Below are 22,654 nucleotides of genomic sequence, written 5' to 3'. Positions count from 1 at the left end.
AACACTGGGGTACAGTACCGGTGGGGACAGGTCTATCGCTGTACAACACTGGGGTACAGTACCGGTGGGGACAGGTCTGTCGCTGTATAACACTGGGGTACAGTACTGGTGGGGGACAGGTCTGTCCCTGTATAACACTGGGGTACAGTACTGGTGGGGACAGGTCTGTCGCTGTATAACACTGGGGTACAGTACCAGTGGGGGACAGGTCTGTCGCTGTATAACACTGGGGTACAGTACCGGTGGGGACAGGTCTGTCGCTGTATAACACTGGGGTACAGTACCGGTGGGGACAGGTCTGTCGCTGTTCTGACATTGAGGCTGATAATTGAAAAGCAGTAACATGAGACAGTTTTTATATCGTAATGTCCTGACAAATGAACCTGATTACAGGTTTTCAATCTTACATGAAATAGAATCTAACTTTTTTGCGCTGATTCTAACAAATCTGTTTTAATTCTGTGTTTCTGAATTTTTTAGGTGGTTGTTAAGGATGTCATTATTCTTCACATCACTATCGCAACAATCTTACATTTCTGTAGAAAATGGTTGGCAAATACTTTATTAATAAGAAGACAGCCTTTCCGTGAGATAACGGGCAAATCTAAAGAATTAGAAGCAAACTTGTTGGAATAAAGTTCAACTTCATAGGAAGCCAATGGCAAATAATTGGAATTTGACTTTCCCAATCAGTTTAAATGGGGAACTGGAGATCAAGGCATTACAAGGTGCTCATAAAAGGTCTCTTGGTGAAATCGTGAAAGAAATTATTCAAATGCTTTCAAATTAGGCAGAATTATTGGTTTCAGTTTCCCATTTGTCAAACCTTTAGATCTTTGCTGCACCTCAGATGAGAACAGCCTAGATCCCTGTCATTCTATTCACAGGTCTGCTCAGTAGAAACTCATTACCATATTCCCCCAGCTGTGTGAATGAGCCTTGCTTTATTATGCAGGAATATTAATCTTGAGTTGGTTTATCATCTCACAAATCACACGGCTGTCGAAGCTGGAGACATTGGACCCAGAGGCTGAAGGCATTCACTTTTTCAGAAAGAAATGCTGTCAGTAATTTCACCCCTATTTCAACATTCGGGAAGTGTTTCGATTTGCACTGATGTTACTCTGCAGAACTGTACCTTCAAGTTTTAAGAGACATTTGTCAAATGTGAATTGAGGAACTGTTTCTGTTCCAAGTATGGTGTTAGTTGATCTCCATCATTACTAGCCTTTCCTCCTTCCACTACAGACTCTTTGCTGTTGAAAATTCCAGAACTACCAGATCTTGACATTTGGCCTGCACGGTCACTTGGTTTCTCTGTCCTTGTGGTTTTCCACTGACTCCTTATTTCCCCACCAGCATCAGTGTCAAACCTCTCAATCTTGTCTTTAAATCCCACCAAGGCATCTCTCCCACCTCTTCCTGCCTCTCAAACCTTCTCCTGTTCCATGTTCCTCACTCTTCCTCCTCTGGTCTTCGTGTACATTCATTTATCGGACCTGGGTATTAATGGCAAAGTTGATGTTGATTGCCCATTGGTAATTGTCCTTGTGAAGGTGGGATTGGGCCTTCATTTTTGTAATCCATGTGCTGAAGATATTCTCAAACTGCTTTAGGCTCTGAATACCAGGGTTTAATTTAGTGATGTTGAGGGAACAATAATGACATGTTTAAATCAGGATGCTGTGTTACTGGGTGGAAGATTTGAAGGTGATATTCTTCCCTTGCACATGTCACTCTCAGCCTTGTCTCTTGACAAGTCATTCCCTGCCCATTCCCCTTCTCCTGCCCTCATCTATTTTGTCTCTTAATTTCTCTGCGAAACTGGAAGAACCTCAGTAGAATGTCTACAACTTTGTCTTAAACTGTTTTCCTTGACTACCTCTGTCCTCGCATTCAACACCTTCCTTAAAACCTGCCTTTTTGAATGCACCTTTACCCAGTTCCACCTTTAAATAGTCCCTAATTACCTTCCAACTCACACCTGGCTCCAACATTCCCTTCACTCTATTCTATCCAATAACAACAAGGTTAAATTGTTTTCCAAGTTGATGCGACACAGTGCGTACTATTCCATCAAACCTATAGCTGTTAGTAGTGCATTCAAGCCAATGAGTCCGCATTGGTGACTATGGTCCACATGCTCTTCCTTTGGCATGCTGTACTGCACCACCCCCTGCTCAGGTTTCAGATCATTTCCCCCTCGTGTGTTTATCGGGCTTTCAGTTAAATACATCTCTACAATGTGCCTCATCCAGCCCTTATATCAGAGGATTTCACATTCTTACCTATCTTGAGGAATAGACCCATATACCCATTCGTTGTCAACCCAACTGTTTTTCTCTCCCTCTGGGCTCCATCTCCACCTATCATTTACTCTTTTCCCCTCTCCCCATCTCTTCTGTGGTATATATACCATCCTCTTCTTATCTACAATCAGTTCTGAAGAAGGGTCACTGGACTGAAATGCTAACTCTACTTTCTCTCCACAGATGCTGCAAGACCTGCTCAGTTTCTCCAGCGATTTCTGATTCGGTTTCAAGGAGAAGAAGTCTTTGTTGAATTCACCTTCTGTCTTTACACATGATTGCACCTGGAAGCTGAGACATCTTCTTCATAGCTACCCATCAAACACTTTCATTGTGTAAGAATCTCTATCAACTCAGTTTTCAATCTCGGTCAGACAGCATCTGAGGAGCAGGAAAGTCAACGTTTTGGGCTGAAACTCTTTTTCAGTCCTGATGAAATGTTGACTTTCCCGCTCCTCGGACACTGTCTGACCTGCTGTGTTTTTCCAACTCCACATTTATTGACTCTAGCTTCAGGCATCTGCAGTCCTTACTGTCTCCCAGTATTCAATCTACTCATTTCTAGAGAAGATAACCCCAAACTGCTAGATCATTTCTGACGTATAAACCTCTCAGTTCTGGTATTATTCTAGTAAATCTATTTTTCCACCTTCTTTAATCATAGAATTATATACTGCAGAAGGAGGACATTCGCTCCATTGTGTCTGTCCTGGCTCTTTGGAAGAGCTCTCCAATTAGTCCCGCTTTGGCTACTCACTTCTGATAAACCTGCAGATTTCTTTCCTTCAAATACTTGTTTCTTTTGAACCTGACAATTAAAACTCTCCATTGTCCTGTAAGACAGTTATTTCACGCCATTACATTGTCATAGCAGCACAATTGGGATAGGATTATACAAAGGTTTCCTGAACAACCAGTGAATCCGCTGTTTCAAATTAACTAAGCATTTCAAAATAATTTAAGAAAACATCAAAATGGAAATCCAACTCTGCTCTTTCTGTATGAAATTGAATAATTGTGAGGTTTGAGGTAACCTTTACATTTTTTAAAGGGTCTGCAAAGCGTTCAATTAATATTTATATCAGTGACTCATTTGTGAAGAGTTACAACCAATTAGTAATCAAAATGATAATGAACAAATCAAAGAATGTGTAAAAGAGATAGGCATAGCATAGCTTGTAGTATTTTGTTGCTGCGCTACCAGTAACAACAATCGAAGCCTCATTACGATCAATATTTATCCATCAGAGAAAACAATGAAGGTATTTTTGAAGAGTATTTCAGAAGTGAAGGCTGCAAGCAAGTTTGCTAAAGTTTAACTGTACTATGAGGCCATTGGTGGCTAAATGAAAATCCATCGATACTTTCAATGGCTCTCCATTCCCCCTTAAGCTATTGTCTTGCTCCACAGTGAAACTAACATTGAAACTGTGGTTTTAAAAGTGTGAATGTCCCTGGACTGAGTTAAACAGGAGATTTTCTCTCTGTCTCCCCATTGTCCATCTTGTTACACACTCCTCCACCTACCACCCAGTCTGGGGTTTACTTTGCCACCTCTGGCATTTCACCAGTCTGGATTGGGTCAGTGGAATCTTTCAATGTTGTTTTGCAGTCACTTCCTCTTTTAAAATAAGGATGAAGCTTCACAATTATTGCTGTCATTGTTCCTTTGCCTCCAGCCTCCGACACAGGGCTATACAGCCTGGAAACAGACCGTTTTGTCCAGCTTGTCTGTACCAACCAGATATCCTAAATTAATGTAGTCCCATTTGCTGGCATTTGGGCCATATTCCTCCAAACCCTTCCTATTCTCCACTTCTCTCCATTTCTTGTCTTACTTTTTTTCCTGATGCTGCTGATGCTCATTGATTCTTTATTTTCCTCTGTATATTTCTAAATATACATTTAGCCTTTTTTCCTGCTTCCTCACTGAGTTGTAATGTCTCCTATTCTTCTTTCATCCTAAGGCTCCAGAAAGATGTTGGTTATGAGTTGTTTGCAACAGGATTTGTGATTCAACCCATTTCTACCCTTACCCCATACCCTCCCACTGCTGGCCATATCTGCTACATTCCTGTTAGCCTTGAGTCTGCTATTGTTAGAAGGGATCATTTCAGACCAATAGACCATAGAATCCCTACAGTGTGGAAGCAGGCCATTTGACCTATCAAATCCACACCAACCCTCTGAACAGCATCCCACCCAGACCTACTCTGTCTCTGTAACCCTGCATCTCCTGTTGCTAACCCACCCAGCCTGCACATCCCTGGATACTATAGACAGTTTAGCATGGCCAATCCACTGAACCTGCACATCTTTGGACTGTGGGAGGAAACCAGAGCACCTGGCAGAAACCCACGCAGACACAGGGAGAAGGGCGATTCTGTGTGGAGTTTGTACAAAGGGTGGGATTGAACCCTGGTCCCTGGCACTGAGACACAACAGTGCTAACCACTGATCCACCGTGTCACCCTATTGTTACCAGTCTTTTTGGTTCCAATTCCCTCAAGAGTGAGCCCTCCTTCTGATCATTGACTCAGCTTTAATCATCAGGCTTGTGCCACCTACCCCTGCCGTTAAATCTGTTCACCACCCCTACTGCGAGCTGCAAAATCCGACAGAAACAAAATAATCTCATTTCACAATTTCTCTCTAATTTTGCTCACTACTTGGCAGTCAATCTCTGGCATTCCCCTGTCCTCTTAATCTCTCTGCCTCTACAAATCTCTCTCCTCATTTAAAGATGTTGGCCTTTATTTCAAAGGGAATGGAATATAAAAATTGGGACGTTTTATTAAAGCTATGCAAGAGACTAGTCAGACCATAGCTGGAATACTGTGAAATGTTTTGACTCCTTATCTAAGGAAAGCTATACTGGCATTGAAGGCAGTCCAGAGAAGATTCTTCAGATTATCCCAGGTTTTGCAGAGTTTCCTTATGAGGAGAGTGTGAACAGGTTTGTTCTGAATCCATTAGAGTTTAGAAAAATGAGACGAGAATTTATGATATCTATATGCTTCTTAAGGAACTTGACAGGAAAGATATGGAGAGGTTGTTTTCCCTTGTGGGAGAGTCTAGAGCCAGGGAGCATCATCTCATAGGAAAGGGTCACCCATTTAAATAGAAATGTGGAGGAATTTCTTCTCTCAAAGGGGAGTGAATCTGTGGAATTTGTTACAGCAGAGGCTTGTTGAGGCTGGATTATTAAGTACATTCAGAGCTGAAAAAGGAGAGATTTTCAATCAGTAAGAGAATCAAACATTATGGAGACAAGGCAAGGAGGTGGAGTTGAGGATTATCAGAAAGTCATGTTCTTTTTGTTCCCTCACAGCATGTAGGCATCACTGGTTAGACCAGCATTCATTGCTGTGGGTTGCAGTCACATATCAGTCAAACAAGGTAAGGATGGCAGTTTCTTTCCTTAATGGACATTAGTGAACCAGATGCTATTGAACAGCAGTGTAGATTTGATGGGCCAAATGGCCTATGTGTTATATTCTTGTGTTCTTCAAATCCCTCTTTGACCAAGCTGTTGGTCTCGGGACCTATTATCTTATGAGATGACTCAATACAAATTTTCCTTGAGAAATACTCTTGGGAAATGCTGTGCAATATTTTTACTGCTTTACAAGTGCTCTATAAATGTAAGTTATTGTTGTTCCTTTTAAGGAAATGTTGGTGATATTTTATAATTTATTCCATGTAAGCTCAGGATAATTTCTTGATAGGTCTCAGTGCAAAGAATTGGCTTCCCTAGGTGTTCTAGTACAGTTACAACCCTGGTATCTACCTGACAATGTGGGAAATTGTCCAGGTATATCTGCACACAAAAAGCAGGACAAACCCAACCTGGCCAATTACCGCCCCATCAGTCTCCTCTCGATCATCAGTAAAGTGATGGAAGGTGTCAGTAACAGTGCTACCAAGCAGCACTTGCTCAGCAATAACCTGCTCAGTGACGCCCAGTTTGGGTTCTGCCAGGGCCACTCAGCTCCTGACCTCATTACAGCCTTGCTTCAGACATGGACAAAAGGAGCTGAATTCCAGAGGTGAGGTGAGAGTGACAGCTAGCAGTGAGTAACCCACTTCCTGACTCCCCAAAGCCTGCCCACCATCTACAAGGCACAAGTCAGGAGTGTGATGGAATACTCCCCACTTGCCTGGATGGGTGCAGCCCCAACAACACTCAAGCACCTTGACACCATCCAGGACAAAGCAGCCGCTTGATTGGCACCACATCCACAAGCATCCACTCTCTCCACCACCGACGCTCAGTAGCAGCAGTGTGTACTATCTACAAGATGCACTGCAGAACTCACTAAAAAGATCCTCAGACAGCAAATCCCAAACTCACGATCACCTCCATGTAGAAGGGCAAAGGCAACAGATACAAGGAACACCACCACCTTCAAGTTCCCCTCCAAGCCTCTCACTGTCCTGACTTGGAAATATATTTCTGTTCCTTCACTGTAACTGGGTGAAAATCCTGGAATTCCCTCCCTAACAGCATTGTGGGTCAACCCACAGTAGGTGGACTGCAGCGGTTCAAGACAGCAGCTCAAGGGGAACTAGGAATGGGCAATAAATGCTGGCTTACCCAATGACACCCACGTTCCATGAGAGAATTTAAAAAAGTTTTCCTTTTTGAGTAGGTGAATTATCGTTGACATCATAAAACTATAATGTATCGGAGCAGAATTAGGCCATTCGGCTCAACAAATCTCCTCTGCCATTAAATCATGGCTGATATGTTTCTCAACCATATTCTCCTGCCTTCTCACTGTAACCTTGATCCCTTTACCAATCTTAAAGACAGTCAGTAATTTGGCCTCCACAGCCCTCTGTGACAATGAGTTCCACAGAATCACCACCCTCTGGCTGAAGAAATTCCTCCTCATCTCAGTTCTGAAGGGTCATCCCTTCACTCTGAGGCTGTGCCCCTGGGTCCTAGTCTCTCCTACTTGTGAAAACATCATCTCCATATCCATTCTGTCCAGGCCTCTCAGTATTTAAGTTTCAATCAGATCCCCCTCATCCTTCTAAACTCCATTAAGTACAGACCCAGAGTCTTCAACGGCTTCTCATATAACAAGCCCTTCTGGATATAGTTTGTCAACCTCATCTGGACCCCCTCCAAAGCGAACACATCCATCCTTAGAAACAGAGCCCAAAACTACTCAGAACATTCCAAAAGCAGTCTAAACCGAGCCTCATACAGCCTCAGCATTGTACCTTTGCTGTTGTATTCTAGTTCTATTGAAATGAATGCTAACATTGTGCTTGCCTTCCTAACCGCCAACTGAACCTGCATGTTAAGAGAACCCTGAACTAGAACTCCCATGTCCCTTTGTGCTTCAGATTTCCAAAGCCTTTCCCCATTTAGAAAATAGTCTATGCCTCTATTTTTCCTACCAAGGTGCATAACCTTACACTCTCCCACATTGTTTTCCATCTGCTACTTCTTTGCCCACTCTCCTAGCATGTCCAATTCCTTCTGCAGCCTCCCTGCTTCCTCAACACTACCTGTCCCTCCACCTCATTTTTTGTCATCTGCAAACTTAGCAAGAATGCCCTCAGTTCCTTTGTCCAGATCATTAAATGTAAAACGTAAATAGTTGTGGTCCCAACACAGAGCCCTGCGGAACTCCACCAGTTACCGGCTGCCATCTTGAAAGAGACCCCTTTATCCCTACTCTCTGCCTTCTGCCAGTTAGCCAATCCTCTATCCATGCCAGTATCTTGTCCCTAACACCACAGGCTCTTACTGTTATTAGCAGTCTCCTGTGCAGCAGGTTGTTGACTTGCTCACCAACCTGGCTGGTTATAGTTCAGACATTTCGTCGCCATGTTAGGTAACATCATCAGTGAGGCCTCCAATGAAGCGATGTTATTCTACTCCGCTTAGTATTTATATGATCTGGTCTGTTGAGGTGTTTTGTGTCATTTCCAGTTCTTTTCTGCAAGGGTTTGTATATGGGGTCTAATTCCACATGTTTATTGATAGCGTTATGCATAGAGAACCAGGTCTTTAGGAATTCCCGTGCGTGTCCATGGTTGGCTTGAGCTAGGATGGTCACGTTGTCCCAGTTAAATTGATGGCCTTCATTGTCCGAGTGCACTGAGACGAGGGAAAGTTCATTGTGTTGTTTTGCTGCTAGCTGGTGTTCGTGTATCCTGATGGCCAATTTCCTTCCTGTCTGGCCGATGTAATGTTTTTGGCAGTCCTTGCATGGTATTTTGTGTACTATGTTGGTCCTGCATGTCGTGGATATGGGTCTTCGGTCCTTTATCCCTATGACAAAAGCTCACAAGGACCAAAGCTACAAATCTTTGCAATCCTGTGCAGCAGCTTGGCAAAGGCCGATTGGAAATCCAAATAGATCACACCCACTAGCTCTCGATTGTCTAACTTGCTCATTACTTTCTCAAAGAATTCTAACAGATTTGTCAGACATGACCTCCCCTTGACAAATCTGTGCTGACTCAGCCCTGTTTTACCAGGCACTCCCAAGTACTCCACAGTCTCATCCTTAATAACAGACTCTAAAATTTTACCAACAACCGAGGTCAGGCTATTTAGCTTATTGTTCCCAGTCTTCTGCATCCCTTCCCTCTTAAACAGGGCTGTTGCATTAGCCATTTTCCAGTCCTCTGGGACCCTCCCTGACTTCATGATTCCTGAAAGTTTACCTCCATCCTTCCTCAATCTCCTTGGCTATCTCCTTCAGAACTCTGGGGTGTAGTCTAACTGGTCTGGGTGATTTATCCATGTGATAACTGGCCTGGGTGATCTTTCAGCTTCCTTAGTATCTTCTCCTTAGCGACGGCCACTACATTCACCTCTGACCTCTGACTCTCTTGACATTCTGGAATGGTGCTGGTGTCTTCCACAGTGAATACTGATGTAAACTTCTTTTTTCAGTCCCTCCACCATTTTTTCATTCCTCATTACAAGTAGGTAGCGAAGGAGGTTACATCAGGGTACAACAGGATCTTGATCAGATGGGCCAATGGACCAAGGAGTGGCAGATGGTGTTTAATTTAGATAAATGTGAGGTGCTATATTTTGGAAAGGCAAATCAGGGCAGGACTGAAACACTGAATGGTAAGGTCCTGGGGAGTGTTGCTGAACGAAGAGAGCTTGGAATGCAGGTTCATAGTTTCCTGAAAGTGGAGTCACAGGTAGATAGGATAGTGAAGATGATATTTGTACGCTTCTCTTTATTGGTCAGTGCATTGAGTATAGGAGTTGGGAGGTCATGTTGCGGCTGTACAGGACATTGGTTAGGCTACTGTTGGAATACTGCCTACATTTCTGGTCTCCCTGCTATAGGAAGGATGTTGTGAAAAGATTTACAAGGATGTTGCCAGAGCTGGAGGGTTTGAGCTACAGGTAGAAGCTGAATAGGCTGGGGCTATTTTCCCTGCAGTGTCAGAGGCTGAGGGGTGAACTTACAGAGGTTTATAAAATCATGGGGGGCATGGATAAAGTAAATAGCCAAGGTCTTTTCCCTGGGGTGGGGGAGTCCAAAACTAGAGGACATAGGTTTAAGTTGAGAGGTGTAAGATATGAAAGGGACCTAAGGGGTAACTTTTTCACGCAGAGGGTGGTGTGTGTATGGAATGAGCTGCCAGAGGAAGTGTTGGAGGCTGGTACAATTACAACATTTAAAAGGCATCTGGATGGGTATATGAATAGGAAGGGTTTAGAGGGATATGGGCCAAATGCTGGCAAATGGGACTTGATTAATTTAGGATATTTATTTTGGATAGGGAGGGGTTGGACCAAAGGGTCTACTTCCATGTTGTCCATCTCTATGACTCTATGGCTACTTCCCAGCCTCATTTTCCAGCTGCTCAATGTCCACTCTTCTCTCCCTCTTACCTCTCGGATATCTAAAAAATGTTTGCAATCATCTCTTATATTACTGGCTGGCTTACCCTTTGATTTCATCACCTCATCTCACTCCTTATTGCTGTCTAATTTATCCCCTGCTGGTTTTTAAAAGGCTTCCTATAAATTTGCACCACATTGAACGTTTTTTCTTTTGCTTTTAAGCTGTCCCTGACCTCCCTTGTCAGCCATCGTGTGTTTTCCTCCTTGTGATAAATTTCCATTGTGCCTCCTGAATTACCTCCAGAAACTCCTACCATGGCTGTGTCTTTTTTATACTAGTTCACAGGGTGAGGGCATTGCTGGCCAGGCAGCATTTATTGTCCATCCCTAATTGCCTCAAGAGCAGTTAAGAGTCAACCACATTGCTGTGGGTCTGGAGTCACATGTAGGCCAGACCATGCAAGGATGGCAGTTTCCTTTCCTCAAGGGCGTTAGTGAACCAGATGGGTTTTTCCCAACAATCGACAATGGACTCATGGTCATCATTAGACTCTAAATTCCAGCTATTTATTGAATTCAAATTCCTTTGTCTGCCATGGCAGGATTTGAACCTGGATCCCCAGAATGCTATCTGAGTCTCAGGATTAACAGTCCAGTGATAATACCACTAGGCCGTAGCCTCCCCAACTTTCCTGCTCCCCTTCCAATCAACTCTGGCCAGCTCCTCCCTCATGTTTTTGTTGTTATTTTTACTCAATTGCAACACATTTACATTGGATTCCAGCTACTCCCTCTCAAACTGCAGGGTGAATTCTATCACATTCTCGTCACTGCCCCCTAGGGGCTAGCACCATGGTGTCCAAAGCACAAGTTCAGGAACATTGTTGAATAGCCTGAAACTCATCAGCTAAGGGTTGGCACCCCTTAACCAAATCCCAGAAAATTGTCAGGGAAAAATGGTGAAATGGCAAAATAAAAGCAGGAATGAGATGCTCTTGCCTTCTCCAATGGTCTCTGGCTCTTTAGCGAACAGTAACCTTGTTGTTACAGAGAACATTCATGTCTGCTCTTGCTGTGTCACGCTGTGTTGGAGGCATATGGTAGTCAGTGCATGGGCCATTGAGGACACAGTGAGACAAGAATCCATCCTCCCATTTGACAAGTCCTGAAATGCATGGAGCTAGTCACTTGCCAATGTTTGATATCTGTTCCTCTGTCAGTGTTCAAGTGACAGTAGATTAAACGTCTCATCAATCAGTGTCAGATATGTTTAGACAGGTAGAGGGTACAGCTGAAGGTTTTTTTCTTACACTTTGCATTCCTCTGCCAAAAACTTAGAACAAAGATTTCCCCGGGGGTTGGGGGAAGTAATTATTCTGTAAGAACTGTTTGCAGCCTGAAGATGAATTTTGTGCTCAATTTCATGAGGATGGTTTTTATTGACAGTTAGACGTGTAAATGTAAAGAATTTCCTCTGTTTGTTTTGAAGTCGATATTCTCTAACCTAGTTACTGGCACATTATCCCAGAGGGAAATAGTCACACATAGCAATTACCGCATGGTTATTACCACATGGCTATTACCGCATGGTTAGTACCACATGGCTATTACCACTTGGTTATTACCGCATGGGTATTACCACATGGTTATTACCGCATGGTTATTACCACATGGTTATTGCCGCATGGTTATTACCACATGATTATTGCCACATGATTATTGCCACATGGTTATTACGACATGGTTATTACCACATGGTTATTACCAGATGATTATTACCGCATAGGTATTACCGCATGGGTATTACCACATGGTTATTGCCACATGGGTCTGTAGGCAACAGTCCACGGGAGTAGGTGGGACTTGAAGCTGGAAGTGAGTGGCTCACCCCTTCCTGTCTCTGTTGGGCACAGACTTTGGAGGTGCCCATTCAGACTATGGGCATTGTGATCACCCACTTCTGCTTCCCATGTAGATAGCCTGGTGACTACCTTGTAACGGTAGAACCAGCAGGTTGCACTAACCTACCTTTCATTTGCCTGTGTGTTCCTGGGCCCAGAGCCTAGGCATGGGGTGTGGACCCACATTCAACTCCTGACCCCTTTCAGGAAAGCAGGGAGCTTCAATCAGATGTCATGGACAAGGTTCGAGAGCAGCTGGCACCATCTCGCAGGGACTTCTGATGGTGGCAGGTTTTTCTCCACTCCTCTCCCATTCGCACAGTCACTGTTTAACATTGCAGTGCCAGAGGGTCCTCCATGATGCTACACAGGGGTCTACCTGCCTCAGCCCCCAGAGAATGCCTACCAATGTCACTGAGGGTGAGGGACAGGAAGATCAGTTGCCTCTCTCCCCTGCAGCTCCCTGCAAAGGGACAGCACATGGCAAGCCCATTTTATTCACATTTTGGTTCACATGGATTTGTTCATATTTTGTTTCTCTTTCCAATGCCAAATGGGACATCTGAAAATAAATTATATATTTTGTAGATATTGTGCAGAGCTGGACTATTTTGTTTCTGGGTCATTGACATATTGGCAGATTAGTCTATGAAGAAGGTTTGGTGGAGATGAGTCAAAGTATGACCAGGGTGGTCACCGCTGATGGTAATCGTGGCACCCAGGCTTGTGGAGCTAGTTCCCTGGGTAAGGTGATGGCAGGAATGTAGTGGACTGCCCGCTGTTCATAGGCCTTGACTGTGGGCGCTATTGAAAGTTCTGCGCTCTTCCAGGACCCTGCATCAGTCCATGTTGTGGACGCCCACATCCTTATGGGTTTCTTTAGCTCTGGAGTTTTGTTGCTCCTGTGTAGTTGGGGTTTCCCAGTCCCTGCTGTTTGGGTTGTGCAGAGTTCACCCTACAGGGAGTGCTAGGGAGAGTCTGGATGGAGTAAATTGCAGAGTTCCCACTGACCTAATGAGACTCTGAAACCTCGGTCAGCTGACCTATTGCCTGCTCGCCAAGAACCCTGGCTGTGCCCTACTTATCATTTTGTACCTTCTCACTATGTCACTCCCAGGAACACAGACAGGCATCATAACCCAGTTTTCAAAGTGTAAATCCTGTGACTCAGCAGCTATCATTCCAAAGCATCCGTTCCAGAATTCATGTCTAATACTTGAAGTTTCCTCAAAATGTCAGAGTCTTGATGGCTGCTGTTTCCCTGGCATCAACCTGTAATATAGACTGTTGATGGTTCCACACCAACTGTGCATTGATGGAGTGATTAGTCCTCCCAGTTTGGGAACCTGCAGGGTTAGCCTTCTGGAGTCTTCTAACCCTAACCCTAACCCTGCACCTTGTTGTCTCGGATTCTCCAGCATCTGCAGTTCCTACTATCTCTGATTCAATTTTAACCCCTCTGCGAAACCTCTTCTAAGGATGCCTAGCCTGAAGAAGTTACCCTCCTCCCTCCGGACAAACCTCAGGGGATCTCTCTCCCACTGCAACTCTCTCGTAATCTCCTCTCCACCTTTTCTCTCCTCTATCCATCTTCTATCCGCCTCCCCCTCTCTCCCTATTTATTTCAGAGCCCCCTTCCCCTCCCGCTTTTCTGATGAAGGGTCTAGGCCCGAAACGTCAGCCTTTCTGCTCCTCTGATGCTGCTTGGCCTGCTGTGTTCATCCAGCTCTACACCTTGTTCTGGAGTCTTGATGGTGACATGTGTGCAGTCGATCACTCCTGAATCCTTCAGATCCTACCATTACCACAAACCTCTGGCTTTTCTGATTGGCTGCTGCAGTAGCTGTTGTGTAATTTGGCTGAATATTACATTATTTTATTCTGATGCCAGTTGACAGTAAACTGGACACGTCCTATCCCAGGGTGCATGTGTGTTTTGGAACCCAGGCCATCTGCACTCGCTAAACGGCGATATCATGATGGTGTGGGTTTGAAGGGAAGAGGAAAATTGCACTTCAAGCAGTGAGTTCAAATTCTACCATTCTGCAATTTAAATTCAACCTATGAAATAGATCTGTAATTTCAAAGCTGGTATCAGCAATGAGAACCATGAACAAACTATCTGCTTCACTTCTTCGAGGAACTCCATTGTGCCTATCCTGTCGGGCCTATACTTGACTCCAGAGTTTTAAATACACTCTGAAATAGCCTTGCAATCAACACAGTTAAAGGCACCCATAAACATTGACCTTTCAAGTGATGTACACATCCTGTAAATGAACGAAAATAAATTACTAAATGTCTTTAAAGAGACATTAGCTGTAGAGTGATATTGAGAGGAAATTGACACAGGAGCACTGGGCAATAAGAATAACTGAAATTCCTGGAGCAGTCTGTGTTTAGGTTCTGCAACAAACTCATTAACACTCCTTGAGTATGGAGCAGAAACAATAGGGCTTGCCACCTTAGGACATTGCCATTAAACTTACGTCTTTCACAATGTAAATTTTTCTGTCCCCTCACCCACTTTAATCTACCTACCTCTGAACTGAATGCACTCCATGCTCTCAGATCCAATCCTGACTTTGTTATTAAGAGATAACAAGGTGTAGAGCTGGATGAACACAGCAGGTCAAGCAGCACCAGAGGAGCAGGAAAGCTGACGTTTCGGGCCTAGACCCTTCTTCAGCCTGCCGATAAGAGTGGTGCTGTTGTAGCCTGGCATACTGACCTCTACATTGCAGAGGCTGAGCGCCAGCTCTCAGATACCTCTGTCTATCTTCCCCTGGACCATGACCCACCATGGAACATCAGACCATTTCGTCAACTACAGTCATCAACTTCATTTCATTGGGTGATCTTTCCCACAACTACCTCCAAGCTGATAGTCCCCCAGCCCCACACAGCTTGCTTCCACCTGCTTCCAAAAATCCACAAACAGGACTGTCGGGGCAGACCCATTGTTTCTGCCTGCTCCTGCCCCACAGAACTCATCTCTTCCTACCTCCTCTTCTCCATGGATGCCCAATCTCTTTACACGCCCATCCCCCATTAGGATAGTCTCAGGGCTGTCTGCTTCTTACAGGAAAAAAAGTGCTTGAGCCTGACCTATCCACCACCAACCTCCTCTGCTTGGCTGAGCTCGTCCTCAATCTAAGCAACTTCTCATTTAACTTCTTTCACTTTCTCCAGGTCAAAGATGTGGCCATGGGTACCTGTATGGGCTCCAGTTATGCCTAGCTCTCTGTGGGGTATGTGGAACATTCCTTGTTCCAGTCCTATTCCGGCCCCCACCCACAACTGTTTCTCCAGTATATCAATTACATCATCAGTGCTGCTTCACTCTCTCATCCGGAACTGGAAAAGTTTATCAATTTTGCTTCCAATTTTCACCCCACTCTCATCTTCACCTGGTCTATCTCTGACTCCTCCCTTCGCTTCCTCGACATTTCTGTTTCCATTTCTGGGAATTGACTGGCCACCAACATCCATTACAAACCCGCTGACTCCTACAGCTACCTTGACTATACATTCTCCCAGTTTCTGCCACACCTGTTCTGATGATGCCAACTTCACAAGGGGGCTTCCAAGATGTCCATCTTTTTCCTCAATCATCGTTCCACACCACTGTTATTGATAGGGCTGTCAGCCATGTCTGACCCATCTCTTGCACTTCTGCCCTCACCCCTTCCCTCCCTCCCAACAACAGTGATAGGGTCCACTTATTCCTCACTTCCCATCCCACCAGCATCCAAGTCCAAAGGATCATTAGGTACCATTTCTGTCACCCCCAGCAGGATGTCATCACCAGACACATATTCCCCTCCCTTCTACTTGTCAGCCTTCCACAAGGACCATTCCCTCTGGGACACCCTGGTCCACTCCTCCTTCACTCCCAACAACCCCCCATACTCCCACGGCACCTTCCCCTGCAACCACAGAGGGTGTAACACCTGCCCATTTACCTCTTCCCTCCTCAGAATCCAAGGCCCTACACATACCTTCCAGATGAAGCAGCATTTTACTTGCACTTCCCAGAATCTAGCCAACTACATTCGCTGCTCACAATGTGGTCTCCTCTGCGTTGGGAAAACGAAGCGTAGACTGGGTGACCGCTTTGCGGAACACCGAAATTCTCCCTGAGCTTCCAGCTGCCTGCCACTTTAACACACCACCCTGCTCCCTGGCCAACATCTGTGTCTCGGGCTTGCTGCAGTGTTCCAGTGAAGCTCAGAGCAACTGGAAGAACAGCAACTCATTTTCCACTTGGGAACACTGCAGCCCTCCGGACTCAATATTGGAGTTCAATAACTTTAGGGCTTTGGCACCATTACCCCTACCCCAAAGCCCAGGCCTTATCATCACATGGGCAGCTACCACAAACAGTAATGGTCTCCATTAGCAACTATTCATTCTTCCAGGCTGACCTTTAAACATTCCTTTGTCTGCCCAACTGTTTTTTTCTCTCTCTTCCAACTCCACTATCATTTCATCCGCCCCTCCCCATTTTCAGCATGTATAACCAACCTTTTCCTTGCTATAATCGATTCTGTAGAAGGATTGCTGAACCTGAACTCTTCTTTCTCTCCACAGATGCTGCCAGACCTGCTGATATTTTTTTTACCAATTTCTGTTTTTATTTCCGATTTCCAGCATCGGTAATTCTTTGGTTATTTTTATGCAAATTTAACATTTCTGTTGGAGACAGGAATTGCAAGAAAATGTTATTTTATTCTGAACACATAATTGGGGTGTAGCCCAGGCACTTTATTTAGCTTAAAAACCGAAAGAATTGCAGATGCTGTAAACCAGAAACAAAAACAGAAGTTGCTGGAAAAGGTCAGCAGGTCTGGCAGCATCTGTGAAGAGAAATCAGAGTTAACGTTTCGGGCCCAGTGACCCTTCCTCAGAGCGGGTGGAAGGCGATGGCTTAGTGGTTTTATCGCTGGGCCGTTAATCCAGAGACACAGATAACACTCTGGGGACCTGAGTTTGAATCCTGTCAAAGCAGATGGTAGAATTTGAATTCAATTTAAAAAAAGCTGAATTCAGAGTTTAATGCTGACCACGAATCCATTGCTGATTGTTGGAAAAACCCATCTGGTTCACTAATGTCCTTTAGGGAAGGAAACTGCCATCCTTACCTGGTCTGGCCTACATGTGATTCCAAACCCACAGCAACGTGGTTGACGCTTAACTGCCCTCTGGGCAATTAGGGATGGACAATAAATACTGCCCTAGAGGGCGATACCCTCATCCTGTGAATGAATAAAAGAAAAAAAAAATGAATAGGGTCCCTGTCCTGGGAGTGTTTGATGGGGGACAGTGTGGAGGGACAGAAAGGACTGCAGATGCTGGAAGCTAGACCGAATAAATGTGGAGCTGGAAAAGCACGGCAGGTCAGACAGCATTTGTCAGGATGGTTTTGGCCAGAAACGATGTCTGACCTGCCGTGCTTTTCCAACACCATATTTATTAACAGCTTCACTCTGTACCTAACCCTGTGCTGTCCCTGTGCAGAGGATGTTTGATGGGGACAGTGTAGAGAGTGCTTTACTCTGTATCTAACCCCGTGCTGTCCCTGTGCAAAAATTGTTTGATTGAGACAGTGTAAAGAGTTTTACTCTATCAGATCATGTGCTGTCATTTCACCTGACAAAGGAGAATACTATGAAAGCTTGTGATTTCAAATAAACCTGTTGGACTATAAGTTGGTGTCGAGTGACTTCTGACTCCGTTTTTTTGGAGATAGAGTAGAAGGAGCTTTATCCTGTATCTAACCCCATCTTGTATCTGCTCTGCAGAAGCTGAAAACATTGTGATTTAAATTAAATTCAATCAGAAAGTGAAGATTCAAAGAATTGCTGGTGATAAATGTCCTCTAGGGGAACAGTGCTGGTCAGCACAGGGTTAATGGAAGAAAAGCAAAGACGCAGGGCTGTGCAGACTGAAGACTTCCTGCTGAAATGGAAAATCTGATGGTGAAGTGCGCAGGTGCTGTGACAAATTGGGATCCACTTTGATTTTTGGTTAATTAGCTCATTTGTCTTTTTCTATTCCTTTCTATCTCTCTGAATTTATGGAGCCATTAGGACACTGATGACTGTGATAATGATTATGAAAGAAGGAATTTTAAAAGAAGCAATATTACAATTCTAATGGCTCCCTGATGAGCTCGCTCTGAGTTGGTCTACCTTCTGGCAGGGTGGATCATTGCTGCAGTGATTGCCATATCAATGCTGACTATGTCCTCCCCATTGAGCGGGTCTTTGTTCATCCAATCAGGATAGCTCCCTGAGCAGTCTAAGCACAGGCCTGGTGCAACCCTCCTCAACCCCACCCTCGGGCCTGGGACCTCGGAGTTGGGAGGCGCAGATCCACTGCAGCAGCATAAGGGAATAATCCAAGCTGATCCTCCCAATGCCAGCACCAAGGGAACGCTGCGTGGCTATGGTGATGTGTTTCAGATGAGTTGTTAAAACAAGTTCCTGTCTGCCATTCTGATGGACATAAGATATCCATGGCCAGTCCTTCTTCACAAGCAATGCACTAGCTCCACTCATCTCACATCTCCTTGTTGTTTGTTAACATGATCCTTGAGCTGAACACAGTGACTCTCACATCTGCCTGTAAAAGAATGTGATTTCACTTTGAAAAAGATCACTCACTGACTGACTGTGACAGAATGTGAAGTGCTCTCTAAATAGACAGTGCTTTCTTCAAGATATGCCAATGTCTCTGCCACAGTTCCAAAGTTCTAGCCTTTACCCAGAAGTCACTCCGTTCAGATCCTCCTCACAACAGCCATGAATTAATATTTTTTCCCCAGTCTGAACAATCTTTTATTCATTCTTAGGAACTTAGTAGTGTTGGTGAGGCCAGCATTTATTGTCCATCCCTAATTACCCTGGCGAGGGTGGTGGGAAGTTATCTGCTTAAATTTCTGAGGGAAGTTAAGAGTACATGGCTGTGGGGTGGACTTAGGATCTTAGATTTTGCTCCTTAAACTAGATCAATGAACGAGTTTTTGTTACAAGCAAAAAAATAACTTCAGTGTTGCTGGCTAGGCCAGCACTTACTGCCTATCCTTAACTGCCCAGGGGCAGCTCCTAGCCAACTACATTGCTGTGTGTGTGGAATTACATGGCTAGACCAGGTTAGGATGATAGATGTTAGATGGTAGACTTTTAAGCGACTGTTGGATAGGCACATGGAGTATAGTAAAATGTAGGGTATGCAGGGTAGATTGATCTTAGTAGGACAATAGGTCGGCACAACAGGCTGAAGGGCCTGTACTGTGCTGTATACTGTTCTATGTTCTATGTGTTTTTAGTGACGATTGACAGTGGCTACATGATCATTATTGGGCACATGATCATTGTTGGGCAAGCTTTTTATTCCAGATATTTTTTGTTGAGTTCAAATTTCAATCCTATGCTGGTGGGATTTCAGTTGGAATTATGAACCTAAACTCAATAACACTTCCGTTATGATGCCGTCCTCCTGCCTCCAGTCTGAGGCTACCTTCTGGAATTAGCATTCCTAAATGTGGCTCTGTCTAATGGTTGCTTTACGCTCAGTCACCCGCACAAAATGGTGAAATTTATTATTTATTCACACTTTCACCTTCTGGCATTGGAAATCAGCCTCATGGCTCTGTCCAACCTGGCCTCTCTTCTCAGAGTCATTGCTCTAAATAGAGAGCTGTACACATAGGTGAATTGTTGCAATTCACTGGGGACAGTAGAAATCATTATAAACTTCAGGTTGTAATTTCAGGTTGATTTACTTCCTCTATTTTTCTTGAGTAGTTTGCACTCATGAGTAGGTGTGGCTTCTTTTATAACAACAGCTAATCTCCTGTATGATTTCTCATTGATCTATAGGAACTGGAATTTGTATCATGTAATGCACAAGATGGTTTTCAAATAAACTTGAGTTGTCAGAAAGTCAGGGAGCCTTTACAGCACAGAAAGAGACCCTTCAGCCCATCATGACCTCGCTGATCATCAAACATCCATCTACTCGAATCCCATTTTCCAGCACTTGGCCTGTATCCTGGTATGCAATGATGCTTCAAGTGTTTATCTAAATAGTTCTTATGTCTTCCCCCTCTACCACCCTTTTAGCCAGTGAGTTCCAGATTCTCACAGATCTCTGGGTGATTTCTTTTCCTTCAAATCCCCTCAAAACCTCCTATACCCTTCCTTAAAAACTGTGCTTCCTGGTTACTGATTCCTCTAAACAGGGGCTACATGAGCAAGTCAGATGCTAGGAGTACTGTAATGAGCAACTCACATCCTGACTCCCCAGTGCCTATCTATCATCTACAAGGCATAAGTCAGGAATGTGAACTCCCCCACTTGCCTGGATCAGTGCAGCTCCAACAACAGTGAATAAGCTTGACACTGTCCAGGACAAAGCAGCTGGCTTGATTGGCAGCACATTCATACCCTCCACCACCAACACTCAAGTGCACACTGCCACTACTATCTACAAGATACGCTGCAGAAATTCAAAGATAATAATGCAGCATTTTCCAAACCCACAACCACTTCCATCTAGAGGGATATGGGCAACAGATACAGGGGAATACCACCACCCATAAGTTCCCCTCCAAGCTACTCACTGTCCTGATTTGGAAATATAGCATCACTCCTTCAGTGTTACTGGGTCAAAATCCTGGAATCCTCTCCCTAAGAGCATTGTGGGTCAACCCACAGCACATGGACTGCAGCGGTACAAGAAGGCAGCTCACCCCCACCTTCTCAAGGGGGCAACTAGGGACGGGCAATAAATGCTGGGCCTAAGTGACTGATGCCCACATCCTATGAGTGAATCAAAAAACTAGGGGGAGTTGCTCCCCCCTGCCTCTGCCTCAGAGAACTTTGTATGCCTTAGTCAGATCTCTCTCAACCTTCTCGGCTCTAAAGAAAAGAATCCCAGCTTAACTAATCTCTCTTCAGAAGTGAATCACCCCATCCCAGGCACCATCCTGGTGAATCTCCTCTGCACCCACTCCAGTGGGGAAGGCGGTGGGTGGTGGGGGGAATGGGGGAGAGTGGAGGGGTGAGTGGAGTGAGAGTGGAGGGAGTGGGGGAGTGTGGAGAGAGTGGGGGTGTGTGGGGGAGAGTGGCGGGCCATGGGGGGGGGGGGGGGGGGGGGGGGGGAGGGGGGGGGGAGTGGGCATACCCCTATTGATATCAATGGTACTGAAGTGGAGACGGTCTGTAGCGTCAGGTTCCCGGGAATAGTGATCACCAACAATCTGTCCTGGTCCATCCACGTTGGTCTGACAACTAAGAAAGCACAACAACGCCTCTACATTCTCAGGAGGCTAAGGAAATTTGGCATGTCTATAAAGGCTCTTACCAATTTTTATAAATACATCGTAGAAAGCATCCTATTTGGATGCGTGACATCGTGGTATGGCAACTGCTCTGCCCAAGATGACAAGAAACTACAGAGAGTGTGAACACAGCCCAGTCCATCACGTAAACCAGCCTTCCATCCATTGACCCCATCTATACTTCCCACTGCCTTGGGAAAGCAGCCAACATCATCAAAGATGCCTCCTACCCTTGTTATATTGTCTTTCATCCTTTCCCATTGGGAAGATATAAAAGTTTGAATACACATATGAACAGCTTCTTCCCCACTGTTATCAGATTCATGAATGGACCTGTCACATGTTAATTCTGATGCTCTCTCCGCACCTTCTCTATGGCTGGAACACTGTATTTTGCACTCTGTTCTGCTGCCCTGATACACTTTGTATGGTACAATCTGCCTGAAGACCCTGCACAACAACACTTTTCACTGTATCTTGGTACATGTGACAGCAATCAATCAATCAGTGGGAATGATTCTACTTCTGGGCTAGGAGGCCTGTGTTCAAGTTCCGCCTGTTCAAGAGGTATAATAACATACCTGGACAGGTTGATTAAAATAACAAGAGTGGAGGTTTTCTGGGACAATTTGTCAAGACTTTAAAATATTTCTTTCCAGAAACACTCTGAGAACCTTGTTTATAAAATGCTGAATAGGATCCAGCTGGGGAGCTGGAGTCTTTAGCCACCATCACTGTGCTCAATGCCCTCCTTACTTTGCAGGAGGAATGGGATGAGCTGCTGGATGAGAGAGAGGGATGGTGGATTCCTCTCCCTACATGGGTACAGGACATATCTGTTCCTCTGGCCCTCCTTCCCCAGCTCCTTGAGTACAGTGTCTGAGGACCTCAGTGGCCTAGCCTTCAGTCCTTCGTAAGGTTTAGCGATGATTCAGCCAGAGCACTCCATGTTTTCAGTGGGACTGAATGTGAGGAACCCACATACACTGCTTCACAAACATTGCTTCTAATCAGGGATTGAATGCTAAACTGGGAGATTTCTGCTTCAGTGTTCTTAATTTCTGGTAATCATCATTTAGTCCCAAAACTGCATGCTAAAAATACGCTTTCAAGTAAGTGTGCCTTATTACTACTAACATCTACTACATTTTCACCCTTTCCCCCTGACTGTGTCTCCTATTTCTGTTGGTCTGCATCATTCTCAGAGTTAAACTGTTTCACTTATTGTTACCCACAATGTAACTCCATCTCCTATACA

The sequence above is a fragment of the Rhincodon typus genome, chromosome 25 (genome assembly GCF_021869965.1).
Source record: "Rhincodon typus isolate 14 chromosome 25, sRhiTyp1.1, whole genome shotgun sequence".
NCBI lineage: Eukaryota > Metazoa > Chordata > Chondrichthyes > Orectolobiformes > Rhincodontidae > Rhincodon > Rhincodon typus.
Note: the sequence above shows the minus strand (reverse complement) of the source record.